Raw genomic sequence first — 19908 nt, forward strand, 5'->3', positions numbered from 1 at the left:
TTATCAGTGTTGAACCTCATCTGCCACTTCCCAGCCCAAATCTCCAACCTATCCAGATCCATTTGTAACAGTGCACTGTCCTCTATTGTGTTTACCACTTTACAGTGTTTAGTATCATCTGCAAAGATTGCTACTTCACTATTCAACCCCTCTACAAGGTAATTAATGAATATATTAAATAGGACAGGACCCAAGACTGACCCCTGTGGTACCCCACTAGTAACAGTCACCCAATCAGAATAAAGTACCATTAATAACCACCCTCTGTTTCCTATCACTGAGCCAGTTACTTACCAACTTACACACATTCTCCCCCAGCCCAAACCTTCTCATTTTATACACCAACCATTTATGTGGCACTGTATCAAATGCTTTGGAAAAATCCAGATATACGACATCCAGCGATTCCCCCTGGTCCAGTCTGGAGCTCACTTCCTCATAAAAGCTGATCAGGTTAGTTTGACAGGATCGATCCCTCACAAAGCCATGCTGATATGGAGTCATACATTTATTTTTATCAAGATATTCCAAAATAGCATCTCTTAGAAAACCCCTCAAACAATTTACATACAACAGAGCCTAAACTAACAGGTCTATAATTCCCGGGGTCACCTTTTGTCCCCTTTTTAAATATTGGCACCACATTTGCCATGCGCCAGTCCTGGGGAACAGTCCCTGTTACCATAGAGTCCCTGAATATTAAAAATAGGGGTCTGTGTATTACATTACTTAATTCCTTTAGAACACGGGGGTGAAAGCCATCTGGACCTGATCATTTGTCTATTTTGATTTTTTGTAGGCGGCACTATACTTCTTCCTGGGTTAGACAGGTGACCTGTACTGGGGAGTTTACCTTATCACACTGTATTTCACCTGGCATTCCAAATAAAAACATTTTTACACTAACAGGCTGGTGTAGACCCCAACTTTTCCTTTTCATAAGAGGTAAAAGGAGAAAAAGCCCCCACAAAATTTGTAACGCAATTTCTCCCGAGTACGGAAATACCTCATATGTGGCCCTAAACTGTTTCCTTGAAATACGACAGGGCTCCGAAGTGAGAGAGCGCCATGAGCATTTGATGACTAAATTAGGGATTGCATAGGGGTGTACATAGGGGTAATCTACGCCAGTGATTCCCAAACAGGGCGCCTCCAGCTGTTGCTAAACTCCCAGCTTGCCTGAACAGTCAGTGGCTGTCCAGAAATGCTGGGAGTTGTTGTTTTGCAACAGCTTGAGGCTCCGTTTTGGAAACACTGCCGTACAATACATTTTTCATTTTTATTGGGGGACAGTGGAAAGGGTGTATATGTAGCGTTTTACCCTTTATTTTGTGTTAGTGTAGTGTAGTGTTTTTAGGGTACATTCACATTGGTGGGGGTTACAGTAAGTTTCCTGTTAGGAGTTTGCGCTGCTGCTAAAAATTTGCCGCAGCTCAAACTTGAAGCAGGAAACTCACTGTAAGCCCGCCCATGTGAAACCTCCAGCTGTTTCAAAACTACAACTCCCAGCATGTACTGATCAACAAAGGGCATGCTGGGAGATGTAGTTATGCAACAGCTGGAGGTACGCAACCACAACTCCCAGCATGCCAAGCCTGCTGTTTGCTGTTTGGGCATGCTGGGATTTGCAGTTTTGCAACATCTGGAGTGCTACAGTTTAGAGACCCCTGCACAGTGCTCTCCAAACTGTGGCCCTTCAGATGTTGCAAAACTACAAATCCCAGCATGCCCAGACAGCAAACTGCTGAGCATGCTAGGAGTTGTATTTTTGCAAGATCTAGAAGGCCACAGTTTAGAGACCATTGTACAGTGATCTCCAAACTGTAGCCCTCCAGCTGTTGCAAAACTGCAAATCCCTGCATGCCCCAACAGCAAAAAACTGTCTGGGCATGCTGGGAGTTGTAGTTTTGCAATATCTGGAGGGCTACAGTTTAGAGACCACTGTATAGTGGTCTCCAAACTGTAGCCCTCCAGATGTTGCTAGTCAACTCACCACCTTCCGTAGGATCCAGAGAGCCGCATCGGTGTCCTCTGCTGCTGCCGATCGCTGCCCGCTGCCGATAGGTAAGTCAACCTTCGGCGCCGGTCCCCGTCGGTTCCCTTGTTCTGCCCGGACAACAGTGGGTGGGCAGAGAGCAGGGAACCGAACGTTAACCCCCCCGCTCCCGATCTGCTATTGGTCGTCGCTTCTGAACGACCAATAGCAGGGATAGGAGGGGTGGCACCCCTGCCACCTCACTCCTATCCCTTCAGGGGGATCGTGGGTGTCTTGTAAAACCTCGATCCCCCTAATTTTCCGGGTCACCGTGTCATTGGAGACGCATATGACCCAGAATTGCCGCAAATCGCCGGTGTGAATTCACTGGCGATTTGCTGCGATTGCCGACATAGGGTGGGGTCTGTGGACCCCCCTGCGTGCCTGCGCAGCGGGGACCGAAATTCCCACGGGTGTACAGGTACGCCCTTGGTCCTTAAGGACCAGGGAGCGAAGGCGTACTTGTACACCCTTGGTCCCTAAGTGGTTAAGGTCTCTGAAGTCACTGGTCACCTCTGTGGGCCCGGCTACCCTGTATAGACTGTACCATCTGTCACTCAGTAAAGCTACCGTTGTCCGTAACTTGGCGTCGGAGTCATTATTGCCTGCGTGCCTAGCCCAGGATCCAGCGGTATATCTTAGGGTAGTATTGAGGATAAACCACGCCCTGGGGTCACGAATACAAGGGGTTAATGCCATCTTTCCCTAGGGTAATTCCATCTGCCCTGCATCACACCCATACCACAACTTTTGGCGTCCTATGAATATGATACGGGTGTGCGCCTTATGCGACAAGTCCTCCCCCAGTCTGAACTGTGTCCAGTATTGTCAGAAAATCACATGCCGATGGGAATAATATTTGCGCCAGAATATGTACGGGACTCTGTCAGTGGAAAGTGTTTTACCCGAGGCTCTTGTGAAATAGAGGGGGAGGTGAAGAAAGGACTGTTATTTGCCATTGTGAACTGCAGAGAGTCGGTACCTGAAAGGGTTAACTTGGTCCGGCGTTTCCCGCGCGAGCGGTCGCACCTCTGCCCTGTCAGTCCCCAGCGGTGACGCCTCTTCAGTACAGCAATGAGGAACCAAAGAACCGCCCTGTGTTGCACAAGGGAAGATTTTGCCGACCAGACCAAAACCGGAAGTTCAATGGGCGCAGCCATATTGAAAGCTCCGGCGGCTGCGCTTGATTCTGCTGTTATCTGTCAAGCACACGCTGCAGCGCAGACTCTGCAAACACCAACAATTGTCAGTATTAAGTCTCCGGTGCCAGCAGCTGTCAGTATTAACCAGTTAGTGCCCGCAAGCCTGGTCGCAAGGCTATTCACAACCGGGTGCCTGCAAAATAGAGGGGGAGCATCCATTACAGTACCCCCATCAGTCAAGTCAAAGCCACTGCAGCGCTTCAGCAAGCATCTTAAAGGGGAACGCATCTTATTTCTCTTAAAGCGACAGCGCACTCAAAAATCAACAGGATGTCGAAACCCAGCTCTCCAGATCAATCAGGCGGCAGCATCCCTCCATCTCCATCAACAAGGTCATCCCCTGCCCCAACAGTCGGGTCCATGCCCGCCCTGCCAGCAGTCAACATCAACAGTCCTGGTGTTCCAGCGTATGCACCAGTATTCATGGGGAACCCTGTCCTCTCTACCTACAATGGAGACCCCTTCACCTTGAGGGATTTCAAAGAGAAGGATCAGAGAACCCAACCAAGATATTGTGAGCAAAAAGATGGACGTGGCTAAACAGAGACAATAAGAGGACTATATCCGTCATGCTTCTGCCAAACCACTTCAATTGGGCAATAAAGTCTGGCTACAGAAGTTTCCAAGGACCAACAAGCTAGATTCTATCTGGGAGAAAGAACCGTACATGGTGACGGCCATACCCTATCCTGAGTCTGATGTCTACGAAGTGAAAAAACCTGGGTATGAGCCACAAGTCATTCAGCAGAATCGAATCAAGTTATGACTCAAAAGAAGATCTACCAATACTCCCATCGCCGCCGCCTCCTCCAGCTGTCAGGCCTGTGAAAGAGTATGTCCCGGGCGAGGGAATCAACCCATCTATGGATTTAGCATGTAGAGCGACAGAGTTGCTGCCTATCCCTGCTATTGGTCGGTCAGCTATTGGTATTTGCTTCTGACCGACCAGTAGCAGGGCGGGGGCGGGGGGGGGGGGGGTTAAAGTTCGGTTTCCCTGCTCTGCCCACCCACGGTAGTCCGGGCAGTGCGGGGGAACTATGGTGTGAGCGGCAGTGGAGGTCCCTTACCGCGTGGCGATCCTCCAGCTTGCGCGACGTGCGGCGATCCTGCTGCAGGAGGTGAGTAGTTGCCTAGCAACATCTGCAGGGCAACAGTTTGGAGACCACTATGCAGTGGCCTCCAAACTGTAGCCCTCCAGATGTTGCAAAACTACAACTCCCAGCATGCCCAGACAGCTGTTTGCTGTTTGGACATGCTGGGATTTGCAGTTTAGCAAGATTTAGAGGGATACAGTTTGGAGATCACTGTGCAGTGGTCTCTAAACTGTGGCCCTCCAGATGTTGCAAAACTACAACTCCCAGCATGCTCACGCAGCAGTTGGCTGTTTGGGCATGCTGGGATTTGTAGTTTTGAAACATCTGGAGGGCCACAGTTTGGAGATCACTGTGCGGTGGTCTCTAAATCGTAGCCCTCAAAATTTTTCTAAACTACAACTCCTAGCATGCATGAACAGCAAAAGGCTGTCTCGACATGCTATAAGTTGTAGACGCATGCCTCTAGCTGTTGCATAACTACAACTCCCAGCATGCCCTTTGGCGATCAGTACATGCTGGGAGTTGTAGTTTTGCAACAGCTGGAGGCACACTGGTTGGAAAAAACTGAGTTAGGTAACAGAACCTAACTTAAAGCTTTCCAACCAGTGTGCCTCCAGCTGTTGCAAAAGTACAGCTCCCAGCATGCACGGTCTGTCAGTTTTGCAACAAGTGGAGGTTTGCCCCCCATGTGAATGTACAGGGTACATTCACATGGGCAGGTTTACAGTGAGTTTCCTGCTTCAAGTTTGAGCTGTGGCAAATTTTCCGCCGCAGCTCAAACTCACTTTAATCCCCCACCCATGTGAATGTACCCTAAAAACACTACACTAACACAAAATAAAGGGTAAGACACTACATATATACCCCCTTACACTGTCCCCCCTTCCCCCCAATAAAAATGAAAAACGTATCGTACAACAGTGTTTCCAAAACGAAGCCTCCAGCTGTTGCAAAACAACAGCTCCCAGCATTTCCGGACAGCCATTGACTGTCCAGGCATGCTGGGAGTTTAACAACAGCTGGAGGCCCCCTGTTTGGAAATCACTGGCGTAGAATATATTTGATAACGGAGCCAATTGTAACGCTTGCATCCTAGTCCCCCCCTATATAAATCTCTAATTTAGGCCTCAAATGCACATGGCGCTCTCTCACTTCAGGGCCCTGTTGTATTTCAAGGAAACAGTTTAGGGCCACATATAGGGTATTTCCATACTCGGGAGCAATTGCTTTACTAATTTTGGGGGGCTTTTTTTCCTTTTACCCCATATGAAAAGGAAAAGTTGGGGTCCACACCAGCATTTCAACAAAACAATAATCCTCCTCCCTCCCCTCCTTCCCTTCCTTCCCTTCCTTCCCCTCCTTCCTCTCCTTCCTGTTAGTTACCAGGTCACATGAACTCCTTTAACCCTATGTACTCCGGAAGCTATTTTGTTATCATGGTTACCGAGTTTACAGGTCACGTGGGATCTATACACAGGATTTGGGGGTGGCGCTTGATACGGAACAGTGCTGTGATTGGTTGAGGCAGTAAATGATTACCTGGGAAACAGAGACAGGGTCGGAGACTGCGAGAAACCCGGAAGGAAAGTTTAAAGTAAACATGGAGAGGGGGAGGGGCGAGGAAAGCGACAGCTAAAGAAGCAGTAACCGGGGCTGCGGTGTCTGAGGAGAGGCTCTGCATACTGAAGAGGTAACTCGGTGGTGTGGATGGTGTATGGGGGTCTAGAGTGGAGGGACAGCTGACACATAACATAAGGAGACTTGAGCACTCACTGGCCATATTTATTCTATAGATACAATAGAATACTGTGCTGTACACTGCTATAGGATACATATAAAGTAATGTACCATAGATGCAACCACCAGACAGTACTATGCTGAAGATGAGGCAATTCACCAGCCTGTACTGTACTATAGACACAACTGCCAGGCAATAATATACTATGGAAGAAACAATTCACCCCCCTGTACTATGTTATAAACAAGACAATTCACATGTCTATACTGTATCATAGACAAAACCACCAGACAGTACTATGCTATAGATGGACGATTCACTAGCCTGTACTATACTATAGATACAACCACCAGACAGTACAATACTATAGATACAACCACCAGACAGTACCATACTATAGATACAACCACCAGACAGTACCATACTATAGATACAACCACCAGACAGTACCATACTATAGATACAACCACCAGACAGTACCATACTATAGATACAACCCCCAGACAGTACCATACTATAGATACAACCACCAGACAGTACCATACTATAGATACAACCACCAGACAGTACCATACTATAGATACAACCACCAGACAGTACCATACTATAGATACAACCACCAGACAGTACAATACTATAGATACAACCACCAGACAGTGCTATAATACTATACTATAGATACATCCGCCAGACAGTACAAAGCTATAGAAGAGACGATTCACCAGCCTGTACTGTACTATAGCTACAACCACCAGACAGTACTATCCTATAGATACAACCGCCAGACAGTACAATGCTATAGAAGAGACGATTCACCAGCCTGTACTGTACTAAGATACAACCACCAGACAGTACTATGCTATAGATACAACCACCAGACAGTACTATGCTATAGATACAACCACCAGACAGTACTATGCTATAGATACAACCACCAGACAGTACTATACTATAGATACAACCACCAGACAGTACTATCCTATAAATACAACCGCCAGACAGTACTATACTACTATATTATAGATACATCCGCCAGATAGTACAATGCTATAGAAGAGACGATTCACCAGCCTGTGCTGTACTAAGATACAACCACCAGACAGTACTATCCTATAGCTACAACCACCAGACAGTGCTATCCTATAGCTACAACCACCAGACAGTACTATGCTATAGATACAACCACCAGACAGTACTATACTATAAATGAGCCGATTTACCAGCCTGTACTTTACTATCGATACAACTGCCAGGAAATATTATACTATGGAAAAAACAATTCACCCTGTTCTATGTTATATACAAGACAATTCACATGTCTATACTGTATCATAGATAAAACCGCCAGACAGTACTATGCTATAGATGGACGATTCACTAGCCTATACTATACTATAGATACAACCACCAGACAGTACTATCCTATTGATACAACCACCAGACAGTACGATACAACCACCAGACAGTACTATACTATAGATACAACCGCCAGACAGTACTATACTACTATACTATAGATACATCCACCAGACAGTACAAAGCTATAGAAGAGACAATTCACCAGCCTGTACTGTACTATAGCTACAACCACCAGACAGCACTATGCTATAGATACAACCACCAGACAGTACTATACTATAGATACAACCACCAGACAGTACAATACTACTATACTATAGATACATCCACCAGACAGTGCAAAGCTATAGAAGAGACAATTCACCAGCCTGTACCGTACTATAGCTACAACCACCAGACAGCACTATGCTATAGATACAACCACCAGACAGTACTATACTATAGATACAACCACCAGACAGTACCATACTATAGATACAACCACCAGACAGTACCATACTATAGATACAACCACCAGACAGTACCATACTATAGATACAACCACCAGACAGTACCATACTATAGATACAACCACCAGACAGTGCTATAATACTATACTATAGATACATCCGCCAGACAGTACAAAGCTATAGAAGAGACGATTCACCAGCCTGTACTGTACTATAGCTACAACCACCAGACAGTACTATCCTATAGATACAACCGCCAGACAGTACAATGCTATAGAAGAGACGATTCACCAGCCTGTACTGTACTAAGATACAACCACCAGACAGTACTATGCTATAGATACAACCACCAGACAGTACTATGCTATAGATACAACCACCAGACAGTACTATGCTATAGATACAACCACCAGACAGTACTATACTATAGATACAACCACCAGACAGTACTATCCTATAAATACAACCGCCAGACAGTACTATACTACTATATTATAGATACATCCGCCAGATAGTACAATGCTATAGAAGAGACGATTCACCAGCCTGTGCTGTACTAAGATACAACCACCAGACAGTACTATCCTATAGCTACAACCACCAGACAGTGCTATCCTATAGCTACAACCACCAGACAGTACTATGCTATAGATACAACCACCAGACAGTACTATTCTATAAATGAGCCGATTTGCCAGCCTGTACTTTACTATCGATACAACTGCCAGGAAATATTATACTATGGAAAAAACAATTCACCCTGTACTATGTTATAGACAAGACAATTCACATGTCTATACTGTATCATAGATAAAACCGCCAGACAGTATTATGCTATAGATGGACGATTCACTAGCCTATACTATACTATAGATACAACCACCTCCCAGACAGTACTATCCTATTGATACAACCACCAGACAGTACGATACAACCACCAGACAGTACTATACTATAGATACAACCGCCAGACAGTACTATACTACTATACTATAGATACATCCACCAGACAGTACAAAGCTATAGAAGAGACAATTCACCAGCCTGTACTGTACTATAGCTACAACCACCAGACAGCACTATGCTATAGATACAACCACCAGACAGTAGTATACTATAGATACAACCAAGAGACAGTACAATACTACTATACTATAGATACATCCACCAGACAGTAAAAAGCTATAGAAGAGACAATTCGCCAGCCTGTACTGTACTATAGCTACAACCACCAGACAGTGCTATACTATAGATACAACCACCAGACAGTACTATGCTATAGATGAGACGATTCACCAGCCTGTACTATACTATAGATACAACCACCAGACAGTACTATGCTATAGATACAACCACCAGGCTACTATACTTTAGATGAGATGATTCACCAGCCTGTACTGTAGTTTTGTAGGGGTGTGGCTTGTCAAAGAGTGGGGGGTTTTCAGAATTGTCCCTATATATTCTCGCTGCAAGGACCTTACAGTGAGAACAACCATTTTAAAAGGGTACTCCGCTAAAAAAAAAAATTTTTTTTAAATCAACTGGTGCCAGAAAGTTAAACAGATTTGTAAATAACTTCTATATCAAAATTTTAATCCTTCCAGTACTATCAGCTGCTATATGCTCCACAGGAAGTTCTTTTCTTTTTTAATTTATTTTCTGTCTGACTACAGCAGGAGCAAATCCCCATAGCAAACCTCCTGCTCTGGAGAGTTCCTGGCAATGAAAGAAGTGTAAGCAGAGAGCAATGTGGTCAGACAGAAAGGAAATTCAAAAAGAAAAGAACTTCCTCTGCTGATAAGTACCGGAAGGATTAAGATTTTTTTTAATAGAAGTAATTTACAAATCTGTCTAACTTTCTGGTACCAGTTGATTTAAAAGAAAATGTTTTCCAGTAGAGTACCCCGTTAACTCAGACCTTTATAAAACAGACCCCAGAAGCAGTCCCCACCACAATACAATCCCTAGAATCAATCTGCACCATAAAACAGACCCCAGAATAAATACCCACCATAATACAGACCCCAGAATCACCACCCACCGTGATACAGACTCCAGAATCACCACCAAACAAAATACAGACCCCCAAAATCAACATCCACCATAATACAGACCCCAGTCACCTACCACCATAATACAATCCCCAGAATCACCACCCACCATAATACAGACCCTAGAATCACCACCCACCATAATACAGACCCCAGAATCAGACCCTACCATAATACAGTCCCCAGAATCACCACCCACCATAATACAGTCCCCAGAATCACCACCCACCATATTACAGACCCCAGAATCAGACCCCATCATAATACAGACCCCAGAATCACCACCCACCATAATACAGTCCCCAGAATCACCACCCACCATATTACAGACCCCAGAATCAGACCCCATCATAATACAGACCCCAGAATCATCACCCACCATAATACAGACCTCAGAATCAGTACCCACCACAATACAGACTTTCATCCTCCACCCCCCATTACATAATGCAAACCCCATCATAATACAGACCCCAGAATCACCACCCACCATAATACAGACCCCAGAATCACCACCCACAATAATACAGATGCCAGAATCACCTCCCACCATAATACAGACCCCAGAATCACCACCCACCATATTACAGACCCTAGTCACCACCCACCATATTACAGACCCCAGAATTACCACCCACCATAATACAGACCCCATAATCAGACTCCATCATAATACAGACCCCAAAATAACCACCCATCATAATACAGACCCAAGAATCACCACCCACAATAATACAGACCCCAGAATCACCTCCCACCATAATACAGACCCCAGAATCACCACCCACCATATTACAGACCCTAGTCACCACCCACCATATTACAGACCCCAGAATTACCACCCACCATAATACAGACCCCAGAATCACCACCCACCATAATACAGACCCCAGAATCACCACCCACCACAATAAAGACCCTCTCCCCCCTTTAAATCATACAAAACCCATCATAATACATACCTCAGAATCACCACCCACCATAATGCAGACCCCAGAATCACCACCCACCATAATACAGACCTCAGAATCAGACCCCATCATAATACAGACCCCAGAATCACGACCCACCATAATACAGACCCCAGAATCACCTACCACCATAATACAGACCCCAAAATGACCACCCACAATAATACCGACTCCAGAATCACCACCCACCATAATACAGACCCCAGAATAAGACCCTACCATAATACAGACCTCAGAATCAGACCCCACCATAATACAGACCTCAGAATCAGACCCCACCATAATACAGACATCAGAATCACCACCCACCATAATTCAGACCCCAGAATCCCCACCCGCCATAATTCAGACCCCAGAATCACCACCCACCATAATACAGACCCCAGAATCACCACCCACCATAATACAGACCCTCTTCTCCTCCCCCCCCCCTTTTACATAATACAGACCCCAGGATTAGACCCCAGTCGAGTTGTGCAATAATAAACATACAGTTACATTAACTGACTCACAATTCACATCTTTTACGGTCGGCGGCGTACTCATTCCTTCTGTTCTCCCTCTGGCTCAGACCACCTTGATGACTTCTTCCAGCCAGAACCCATCACTGCAGCATCTGCAGGACAAACATCTTAGTTTATGCATTTTTTCAGTGCAGTCCCCAGAAGTGCAGAATTCAGCGCAGTTTATTCCATTTCAAACAGTGTAACAGAGAAGGCTACGTTTCAGCGACCTGCATGGGAGGCGTAGGAACGTAGCCTGCTCTGTAACACTGTTTGAAATGGAATAAACTGCACTGAATTCTGCACTTTATACTTTGGTGAAAATCACCATCCACCATAATACAGACCCCAGTCACCACCCACCATAATACAGACCCCAGTCACCAACCACCATAATACAGACCCCAGTCACCAACCACCATAATACAGACCCCAGAATCACCACCCACCACAATACAGACCCCAGAATCACCACCCACCATAATACAGACCCCAGAATCACCACCCACCATAATACAGACCCCAGAATCACCACCCACCATAATACAGACCCCAGAATCACCACCCACCATAATGCAGATCCCAGAATCCCCACCCACTATAATACAGACCCCACAATTACCACCCACCATAATACAGACCCCAGAATCACCACCCACCATAATACAGACCCCATTCACCAACCACCATAATACAGACCCCAGAATCACCACCCACCACAATACAGACCCCAGAATCACCGCCCACCATAATACAGACCCCAGAATCACCACCCACCATAATGCAGATCCCAGAATCCCCACCCACCATAATACAGACCCCACAATCACCACCCACCATAATACAGACCCCAGAATCACCACCCACCATAATACAGACCCCAAAATCAGTCCCCACCACAATACAGACCTCAGAATCAGACCCCACCATAATACAGACCCCAGAATAAGACTCCACCATAATTCAGACCTCGGAATTAGACCCCTTCATAATACAGACCCCAGAATCAGACCCCACCATAATACAGACCTCAGAATCAGACCCCATCATAATACAGACCTTAGAATCAGACCCCACCATAATACAAACCCCAGAATCAGACCCCACCATAATACAGACCCCAGAATCAGACTCCACCATAATACAGACCCCAGAATCAGACTCCTTCATAATACAGACCCCAGAATCAGACCCCACCATAATACAAACCCCAGAATCAGACCCCACCATAATACAGACGCCAGAATCACTACCCCTTTCCTCATCATCATCACTTTGCACCCCCACTCCCCTCATCATCATCACTTTGCATCCCCACTCCCCTCATCATCACTTTGCACCCTCCCTCATCATCATCACTTTGCACCCCCCCTCATCATCATCACTTTGCACCACCCATCATCACTTTGCACCACCCATCATCACTTTGCACCCCACTCACCTCATCATCATCATCAGTTTGCAAACCCCCCATCCCCCCCTCCCGTCACCTTGCCTCTTCTGCTCTGCAAATGCCAGGATGAATAATAAAAAATAACATTTTTACTCACCTATTTCCCACGCAGGGATCTTCTGGGCAGCACAGGCTGGCTGCGTTCTCCCTCTACAGTGCAGGTGCCGAGGAGTGACGTCATTGGCGCATGCACTGCGTGGGGGCAGAGTTCACAGGTCCCCTCTCAGTGAAGCCATGGGTCCTGCGGCGCACACTGAGAGGAGGCTTAACGCACAAACAGTTTAAAGCGGCACTTGCTCACCCGGGGATCCGGACAAGTGTGCTGGATGAATCCCTATTAGCAGAGTGAGCGCCTCTCAGCCTTGAGCCAGCTCTTGAGTGGCACACGTGCCAGGGGTTGCCGACCCTTGCTATAGATACGACCACCAGACAGTACAATACTATAGATGAAATGATTCACGATCCTTTTCTGTACTATAGATACAACTGCCAGACAGTACTACACTATAGATGACATGATTCACCAGCCTGTACTGTACTATAGATACAACCACCAGACAGTACCATACTATAGATACAACCACCAGACAGTGCAATACTATAGATGATTCACCAACCTATACTGTACTATAGATACAACTGCCAGACAGTACCATACTATAGATAAAACCACCAGACAGAACAATACTATATATGACATCATATGATTTACCAACCTATACTGTACTATAGATACAACTGCCAGACAGTACCATACTATAGATAAAACCACCAGACAGTACAATACTATATATGACATCATTCACCAGCCTGTACTGTACTATAGATACACCTGCCAAACAGTACCATACTATAGATACAACCATCAGACAGTACAATACTATAGATTATTCACCAGCCTATACTGTACTATAGATACAACTGCCACACAGTACCATACTATAGATACAACCACCAGACAGTACAATACTATATATGACATCATTCACCAGCCTGTACTGTACTATAGATACACCTGCCAAACAGTACCATACTATAGATACAACCGCCAGACAGCACAATACTATAAATACAACTGCCAGACAGCACAATACTATAGATACAACCGCCAGACAGTACAATACTATAGATTCAACCGCCACACAGTACCATACTATAGATACAACCACCAGACAGTACAATACTATAGATGAGACGATTCACCAGCCTGTACTATACTATAGATACAACTGTCAGACAGTACAATACTATAGATGAGATGATTCACCAGCCTATACTGTACTATAGACACAACTGCCAGACAGTATAATTCTATAGATGATTGACCAGCCTATACTGTACTATAGATACAACTGCCAGACATTACCATACTATAGATACAACCAACAGACAGTACAATAGTATAGATGAGATGATTCACCAGCCTATACTGTACTATAGATACAACTGCCAGACAGTACCATACTATAGATACAACCACCAGACAGTACAATACTATATATGAGATCATTCACCAGCCTGCACTGTACTATAGATACACCTGCCAAACAGTATCATGCTATAGATACAACCGCCATACAGTACAGTACTATAGATGAGATCATCCACCAGCCTGCACTGTACTATAGATACACCTGCCAAACAGTACCATGCTATAGATACAACCACAAGACAGTGCAATACTATATATATACAACTTCCAGACAGTACAATAATATAGATGAGGTGATTCACCAGCCTGTACTGTACTATAGATACAACCACCAGACAGTACAATACTATAGATGAGATCATTCACCAGCCTGCACTGTACTATAGATACACCTGCCAAACAGTACCATGCTATAGATACAACCACAAGACAGTGCAATACTATATATACAACTTCCAGACAGTACAATAATATAGATGAGGTGATTCATCAGCCTGTACTGTACTATAGATACAACCACCAGACAGCACAATACTATAGATACAACCACCAGACAGTACAATACTATAGATACAACCACCAGACACGCCGCTATTCCACCCAAATCCCACACACAATAAACAAAAATTGATATATGTAAGAAACACTTTAACGTAGGTAGATTTTCATGACTAATAATACTGGTATACAAAGAGTAAATGTATACCACCACACAATAACTGGATAATAACGCCATACTGTACTGAATAAAACCATTATACACAGACCAGTATACTATAAAGGATCTGTATACAATATAAGTGATTATCTACAGGACCATATGGCGGTAGATATCAGCTGAACACAGGATCTGTACACCATAGAAGTAATTACAGTTACATTTTGGGACTCACAATTACGTCTTTTCTAATCAGCAGCGTCCTCTTCAGCAGCCAGATATGTAGGTAGGTGATAAGCCAGGTAGGTAGGGGGCTAGCTAGGCAGCCATGTATGAAGGCCAGGTACGTACATATTGCAAGACAAAAACCTCCAAGGAAAGTGGACTTCAGGCGCTGAAGGACCAGACAACGTGGAGACAGTAAAACATTTATTCCCAGTATGCAACGCGTTTCGCGCATGTGCGCTTCATCAGGCATGTGCGCTTCATTGTTGCCTGATGAAGCGCACATGCGCGAAACGCGTTGCATACTGGGAATAAATGTTTTACTGTCTCCACGTTGTCTGGTCCTTCAGCGCCTGAAGTCCATTTTCCTTTGAGGTTTCTGTCTTGCAATTGCTACACCGGTGGCACGGCAGCAGTGGACCATTGTTACATACCGTCACCCAAGTTGTGCTGGCTCATGCACAACTTGTTCTGGTAAGCGCTACTATCTTTTAGTGTCTTACTTTGATTTGGCGATATTACATCATGGAGTGCTCCTTTTCTGTTTTTTTCTAGGTATGTACATAGTTAGGTAGCTGGGTATGTAGGTAGGTAGATAGCCTGCTATATAGGTACGTAGTTAGGCATCCAGGTATAAAGTTAGGTAGCCCCCCCTTCCCCGTAGGTATAGGCAGCAGAGTTAACCCCCCTTCCCTGTAGGTATAGGCAACAGAGTTAACCCCCCTTCCCTGTAGATATATACAGCAGAGTTTACCCCTCCCCTTCCCCAAAGGTATAGGCAGCAGAGTTAGCCCCCCACCCTTCCCCATAGGTATAGGCAGCAGACTTAACCCCCCTTTCCCATAGGTATAGGAGCAGAGTTAACCCCCCTTTCTCCTTAGGTATAGGCAGCAGAGTCCCCTCCCCCCCCCTTTCCCCGTAAGTATAGGCAGGGTTAAACCCCCATTCCCCATAGGTATAGGCAGAGTAAAAAACCCTTTTCCCCATAGGTATAGGTAGAGTTACCCCCCCCCCTCTTCCCCATTGGTATAGGCGGAGTTACCCCCCCCCCTCCCTTTCCCCATAGGTATAGGCAGAGTTGCCTGTTCCCCATAGGTAAAGGTAGTAGAGCTGGGCGGTATGACCAAAAATGTGTATCACTGTATTTTTGTAAGTTATGGCGGTTCCACGGTATTTAACGGTATTTCCCTCCCTCCCCATCATGTGACCCGTGGGTGCTGCTTCTCTCCCCCGCCCCCCCCCCCCCCTTGGTTTATCAGCCCAGCGCTGCGCTGTCTCTCACATCTGGGAATTATCTTTGTTACCCGCAAGCACTGCTCTCCTCGTATTCCTGTGAGTTGCGGGCTGCCGTCACTGGTACTGTACTACATATTCCTGTGCCCGGGCTGCAAAAATAAACAAAATAAACTAACTCACTTCCTACATTCCCCCGTTGCTCCGGTATCAGCCTCATGCTGGGGATAGGAATGTCACAGAGCCGTCAGCCTATCACCGGCCGAAGTGATGTCCCACCTCGGAAAGTGATAGGCTGAGCGCACTGTCATGTTAGAAGCCGGCCGGCAACTCACAGGAGGACGAGGAGAGTAGCGCTTGCGGGTGACATATGATTGGTTCCCCGATGTGGGGGATAGCGCAGTGCTGGGCTGATAAATCATTGGGGGGGGAGAGAGAAGCAGAACAGGGCCTGCGGGTCACATTTGAATAGTTCCCCGATGGGGAACAGCACGCTGCAGCTGATAATTCATTCATTGGAGGGGGCCCAAACGGTATTGCGGTATGGGAAAAATTCATATCGTGCAGGAAAAAAAATTCGGTATTCAGTATGAACCGGTATACCACCCAGCACTAAAAGGCAGAGTTCCCCCCCGCTCCTTTTCCCCATAGGTAAAGGCAGAGTTACCCCCCCCCACACCCCCTCTTCCCCATAGGTATAGGCAGAGTTACCCCCCTCCCCCTTTCCCCATAAGTATAGGAAGAGTTACCCACCCACCCCCCCCTCTTCCCCATAGGTATAGGCAGAGTTCCCCCCCCCTTTTCCCCATAGGTAAAGGCAGAGTTCCCCCCCTTCCCCATAGGTATAGGCAGAGTTCCCCCCCCCTTTCCCCATAGGTATAGGCAGAGTTCACCCCCCACCTCCCCCTTTCCCCATAAGTATAGGAAGAGTTACCCCCTCTCTTCCTCATAGGTATAGGCAGAGTTACCCCCCTTTCCCCATAGGTATAGGCAGAGTTACCCCCTCCCTCCCCCTTTCCCCATAAGTATAGAAAGAGTTACCCACCCCCTCTTCCCCATAGGTATAGGCAGAGTCCCCCCCCCTTTTGCCCATAGGTACAGGCAAAGTCCCCCCCTTTCCCCATAGGTATAGGCAGAGTCCCCCCCTTTCCCCATAAGTATAGGCAGAGTTACCCCCTTTCCCTATAGGTATAGGCAGAGTTACCCCCTCCCCCTTTCCCCATAAGTATAGGAAGAGCTACCCACCCCCCTCTTCCCCATAGGTATAGGCAGAGTTCTCCCCCCTTTCCCCATAGGTATAGGCAGAGTTCCCCCCCCTTTCCCCATAAGTATAGGCAGAGTTCCCCCCCTTTCCCCATAAGTATAGACAGTTCCCCCCCCTTTCCCCATAGGTATAGGCAGAGTTCCCCTCCCCCTTTCCCCATAAGTATAGGCAGAGTTACCCCCTTTCCCCATAGGTATAGGCAGAGTTCCCCCCTTTTCCCCATAATTATAGGCAGAGTCCCCCCCTTTCCCCATAGGTATAGGCAGAGTTACCCCCCCCCTTTCCCCATAAGTATAGGCAGAGTAACCCCCCTCTTCCCCATAGGTATAGGCAGGGTTAAAAAAAGTGATGCTCACCTGAGATCCCATGCAGCGATCCCCTCAGCAGCAGGGGCCCGCATCTTCTCCCCTCCACAGTACAGGCGACGATGAGTGATGAGTGAAGTCATTCTGCGTTCTGCGTGGAGGTCAAGTCTCCTCTGTGTTAGCTGCAGATGCGGCTCAGACAGAGGGGACGCCTTCTCCTGTATGTGCATGTATCGCACATACTGGAGAAGGCAGCGCGGTCTTCTGGGGATCTGGGACGAGTGTCCCGGTTTCTCAGTAGCGGCGGTGGGCCCTTAACCCATCCGTGCCCTCGGACGGTGTCCGATCGGACAAGCCGGTCAGTCCGCCCCTGACTATAGGTACAAACACCAGACAGTACCATACTATAGATGAAATGATTCACCAGCCTGTACTGTACTATAGATACAACTGCCAGACAGTAATATACAATTGAAGAAAAAATTAACCCCCCTGTACAATGCTATAGACAACAAGATTCACCTGTCTATACTGTATCATAGAAACAACCACCAGACAGTAATACACTATAGATGAGATTATTCACCAGCCTGTACAGTACTATAGATACAGTCACCAGACAGTTCTATACTATAGATGAGATGATTCACCAGCCTGTATTGTACTATAGATACACCTGCCAGACAGTACATACTATAGACACTACTAGAGATAAGTGAATCGAAGCTGACGAACCCGAATTCGTTATGAATTTCATGAAAAATTCAAGCTGCAACGAATGCGGATATCACAGCGATTCTATCACGCAAATCGCTTCATTAAACTCCATTTACTGTGGTCCAGGCTCCAGGGCATCTAAAATTGTGGATCCACATGTCAGTATATGGTGCATGGAACGCTCATAAGGTGGGAAGGCAGATAGGTGGGATGGCCCTGAATCACATGCAGGATGCAGCCTATCAGCAGCCAGTCACCCCTGTGATGTCATCCTATATATTTGGTAGCCATATCCAACCAAAAGTAATCACCGGCTGTACAGTAGCACATTTTTCTGCCCTCATAAGTGCATACCGCATACCTACATCTAAGTGGTATACTATTTTGTACCTGTTAATCTGCCAAGGGCCTAGATACTGTGAAAGTCCAGGCAAAAATTATCACTGGCTGGTGTTTTACTAAAATAAGTTTTTTTTTAAACGTACTGTACCGCATTTTTCTGCCCTCATAAGTGCATACCACATACGTACATCTAAGTTGTTATGCCGAGCGCTCCGGGTCCCCGCTCCTCTCCGGAGCGCTCACAGCGTTCTCCTATTCGCAGCGCCCCGGTCAGACCTGCCGACCGGGTGCGCTGCGATAATGTTCCCAGCCGGGATGCGATTCACGATGCGGGACGCGCCCGCTTGCGATGCGCATCCCGACTCGCTTACCAGACCCGCTCCCCGTCTGTGCTGTCCTGGCGCACGCGGCCCCGCTCCTTGAGGGGCGCGCGCGCCGGGTCTTTGCGATTTAAAGGGGCGGTGCGCCACTGATTGGCGCATGAGGTTTTAATCAGTACCTTCACCTGTGCACTTCCCTACTTATACCTCACTTCCCCTGCACTCCCTTGCCGGATCTTGTTGCCATTGTGCCAGTGAAAGCGTTTCCTTGTGTATTCCTAGCCTGTATTCCAGACCTCCTGCCATTGCCCCTGACTACGATCCATGCTGCCTGCCCTGACCTTCTGCTACGTCCGACCTTGCTCTTGTCTACTCCATTGTACCGCGCTTATCTCAGCAGTCAGAGAGGTTGAGCCGTTGCCGGTGGATACGACCTGGTTGCTACCGCCGCTGCAAGACCATCCCGCTTTGCGGCGGGCTCTGGTGAATACCAGTAGCAACTTAGAACCGGTCCACCGACACGGTCCACGCCAATCCCTCTCTGGCACAGAGGATCC

The 19908-nt window shown here is 46.6% G+C and overlaps 1 protein-coding gene across 2 annotated transcripts in view; it reads left to right on the forward strand.

The window, feature by feature from the left end:
* BAD (BCL2 associated agonist of cell death) overlaps window positions 1-19908 on the forward strand; it is a 191264-nt gene that overhangs the window by 11398 nt on the left and 159958 nt on the right. Inside the window, exon 1 of one of the 2 annotated variants that reach the window (XM_056527164.1) lies at window positions 5870-6021. The exons of the other annotated variant lie outside the window; for it this stretch is intronic. The gene's annotated coding sequence lies outside the window, so the exon portion shown is untranslated. Of the gene's footprint in view, window positions 1-5869; window positions 6022-19908 lie in introns of those variants that run through there. 2 annotated transcript variants of the gene reach the window in all.

This window comes from Hyla sarda, chromosome 6, assembly GCF_029499605.1.
Source record: "Hyla sarda isolate aHylSar1 chromosome 6, aHylSar1.hap1, whole genome shotgun sequence".
NCBI lineage: Eukaryota > Metazoa > Chordata > Amphibia > Anura > Hylidae > Hyla > Hyla sarda.